Source organism: Cannabis sativa, chromosome 3, assembly GCF_029168945.1.
Source record: "Cannabis sativa cultivar Pink pepper isolate KNU-18-1 chromosome 3, ASM2916894v1, whole genome shotgun sequence".
In the NCBI taxonomy this organism is placed as follows: Eukaryota; Viridiplantae; Streptophyta; class Magnoliopsida; order Rosales; family Cannabaceae; genus Cannabis; species Cannabis sativa.
This window is the reverse complement of record NC_083603.1, coordinates 59,774,682-59,778,738: the sequence shown is the minus strand read 5'-3', so window position 1 is coordinate 59,778,738 and position 4,057 is coordinate 59,774,682. Positions and strand designations below refer to the sequence as shown.

Below are 4,057 nucleotides of genomic sequence, written 5' to 3'. Positions count from 1 at the left end.
GTTTACATTTAAATTTAATTTAATTTTTTATTATCATAATTTTTTAATTGAATTATTGTTTTAATTTGAAAAATAAGAATTGATTATTATTGTTTCAAAAAATATCTTAGCAGTATATGTTTTGAATTTTCATAGCTTCACTAAATTCATGCTCAAACTTTTTTTTTCTTCATTTTGAATTTTGTTGCTAAACTTGAAAATAAGATTTTACTTAAATTGTATTGAGCTTTGTTGTCAAAATCTTCATAACTAAGTATAAATTTCAGAGGTTAAGGTAATTATTTTACCTTACTCAATGAGTAACTTAAAGTATGATAATTAGTTTAATAAGACAAAAAATTACGAAAAAATAGAACCAGATAGTACCAACAATTAGCCAATATATGAAATTGAATATAAACTCTACCTTAAGAAAATATGAGATATATATATATATTACCACTTTATAATTGGCACATAAAAAATATAAAATAAAATTAGCACAAAATTATAGAAACCAATAAACTATGTATTGCTTAGGGAGAATGGAGATTTCATGAATAGTACTAAATATAATCATTATAAATATAAGGATTAGATTAATGAAGAATAACTATACATGGAAAGAAAGTATATATATAACTCAAAATTTGAGATTTCCACACAAATTATAATTGATTCACTAAATAAATGTCTTCTTTATAACATTTGTAACAATTTTTCTTATTCTTTATTGTATTTTCAACAAAATACAACCTCAAGCATCTCGAACCCAATGTTATCATCACTGAAATTTGCAATAAATTAATAAAAATTATAAATACAAATATAATTCAAAGAGATAGGAGATGAAGAGATAAAGAGAAAAGAAAGAATACCTATACTATTTGTACTCGCTCTTTACTCACACATTGATCGTCTATCGACCTCAAGTACATTGTTGCAAGAAAGCCACTACCACACTATCAGTGAGATTAGTTAAGTCAAATACAAATTCAATATGTAACGACAACAATTTATAATAATAATAAAAAAGAATGCACACTATTATATTTATGGGGAACAATAAAAAATTAATCAGTGAGAGTAAAATATATGTCATTATATAATATATATACTTAAGACATTTAAATTCAGTTAAAAGTATAAGATTAAAGAAAACAAACATTAGAATCTTAAATATCAGTTCAAATATTAATGAGATTGGTTTTATTATTATTTTATTATATATAAATAATATTTTATTATTTTATTAAATAAAAATAAAAAGTCACCCATAAATTTCTCATAAACCAAGAATTTTAGTTATATAGACACACTTTATATAGAATAGATATATATAGAGGAGAAGTATGAGCACGTGACACTCCAAAGCTATTGTTCTCTACTCTCCTTAATTCTCTTATTTTTTATATTTTATTATAGCATAAATCTATAAATTATATTTTACTATTATTTTAATAAACTAATTAAAAAAATTAAATATTTAACTTTAAATTTTCTCTAATTTTTAAAACACATATACCTCTAAACCTATAAATATATATTATATAATTATATATATTTATTTATTATTCTATATATCTCACGTTTTTTTTTCTTCTTCTTCTAATAAAAGTTTTATATACATCTTTCTCTCACATTATTTTTTCTTCTTTTTTTTTTCATATTTTTTTCTTTTGTTTTTTTAACGAAGATTCTCCATCTATCTCTAATCCTATATATTTTTTTTTCTCTTTTTTTTTTTTTTTTTTTTTTTACTTTAAGTTTAAGTAACTATTAATTTTTGATGTATGCATGACACCTCAACAAATAAATAACATCAAGACTTCAATTTTCAATATTTCTTCATATTTTGGAGGCATACAAACTTTTTTTCTTTATATCGACAACTTCATCATCATCGATATCTTCACATTATTCATGAATTACTAATTAGTATAAATTTTCTTTTTATTTTTTCTTTTGTTTTTTTTATGAAGATTCTCCATCTATCTCTAATTCAATTTATTTTTTTTTCTCTCTTTTTTTTTTTTTATTTGCTTTAAGTTTAAGTAACTATTAATTTTTTATGTATGCATGACACCTCGACAGTAACATCAATAAAGATCATGAAGACCTCGATTTTCAATATTTTTCTATAATTTGGAGACATACAAACTTTTTTTTTTTTATATCGGTGTCTTCACATTATTCATGAATTACTCATTAGTATAAATTATTTGATGTAAAAAAGTGATATTTTGATAAGAAATTCATTCTAAAGCTATTTTTCTCTACTCTCCTTAATTATCTCATTTTTAATATTTTATTATAGCATAGATGTATAAATTATATTTTACTATTATTTTAATAAACCAATCAAATCCTTAAATATCTAACTTTAAATCTTCTCTAATTTTTAAAATACATATAACTCTAAACTTATAAATATATATTATTCTATATATCTCACGTTTTTTTTCTTCTTCTTTTTTCTTTTTATTTATTTTTTATTTTTTAATAATGGTTGTTTTATATACATCTTTCTCTCACACTATTTCTCTTCTTCTTTTTTCTTTTTATTTTTTATTTTATTTTTTATGAAGATTCTCCATCTATCTCTAATCCTATTTATTTCTTTTTTTCTCTTTTTTCTTTTATTTGCTTTAAGTTTAAGTAACTATTAATATATGCATGACACGTTGACAGCAACATCAATAAATAGCATCAAGACCTCAATTTTCAATATTTTTCCATAATTTGGAGACATACAAACTTTTTTTCTTTATATCGACAACTTCACCGTCATCGATGTCTTGACAATATTCATGAATTACTCATTAGTATGAATTATTTGATGTAAAAAAGTAATTTTTGAATAATAAATTAATTCTAAAATTATTCCAAAGCTATTTTTCTCTACTCTCCTTAATTCTTTCATTTTTAATATTTTATTATAGCATAAATCTATAAATTATTTTTACTATTATTTTAATAAACGAATTAAAAATTTAAATATCTAACTTTAAATCTTCTCTAATTTTTAAAACACATTGAACTCTAAACCTATAAATTATTATATATATTTATATATTATTCTATACATCTCACGTTTTTTTTCTTCTTCTTTTTTCTTTTTATTTTTTTCTTTTTTTTTTTAATAAAGGTTGTTTTATATACATCTCTCTCTCTCATAGTATTTCTTCTTCTTCTTTTTTCTTTTTATTTTTTTCTTTTGTTTTTTAATGAAGATTCTCCATCTATCTCTAATGCTATTTATTATTTTTTTTTTCTCTTTTTTCTTTTATTTGCTTTAGTAACTATTAATTTTTGATGTATTCATGACACATCGACAGTTACATCAATAAATTGCTTCAAGACCTCAATTTTTAATATTTCTTCATAATTTAGAGACATACAGACCTTTTTTCTTTATGTCGACAATGTCTTCACATTATTCATAATTTACTCATTAGTATGAATTATTTGATGTAAAAAAGTGATTTTTTAATGATAAATTCATGAAAAGTGATGAAAAGCCTATTGTAACTTTTTTTTCCTCATTCTCATGTGATACTTTCTATTCTTCATTATATTTCTATCGCTCTTTATATAGTTATTTTTAGTACTTTTTCCCCAAAAAAATATTTTAAATCAAACTTTATATATATGTATAAATGTGTGTATATATATATATATATATAAAACACTTCTTAATGGATAATACCCATTGATGGACACTAAAAAAAATTAATAAGGTAACAATCTAATAACCTTTTATGGTAAGTTTCCAACAATTATTTTCTTAAAAAAATTATATTTATTTTTTATCAAATTGGAAATAATAATTACAACTAATAGTTTGCAAAAAATTATAAATTATTTTTAAAATTTAATTGAAATTACTACTTTATTATTTTATGAAATAGTCAATTTATTAATAATTTATTAGGGTGATTATTCAATGGTTACATTTTTATTGTAATCATATGGTTACATTTTTCTTTAACCTGTAATAGCAGGTTACTAATAGGTAGACTTTCCCTTTTTAGATTTAATTAATTATAATTAACTATTTTTTTTTTTAAAATAATTA

General features: G+C 20.6%; 1 long non-coding RNA gene across 1 annotated transcript; it reads right to left on the bottom strand.

The window, feature by feature from the left end:
- Positions 1-540: 540 nt before the first annotated feature.
- LOC115712678 (uncharacterized) lies at positions 541-941 on the bottom strand. Its single transcript, XR_009686690.1, has 2 exons — positions 858-941; positions 541-766 (listed from the first exon to the last, which is right to left on the bottom strand). It is a non-coding gene; the product is annotated as an uncharacterized LOC115712678 (long non-coding RNA).
- Positions 942-4,057: the final 3,116 nt, after the last annotated feature.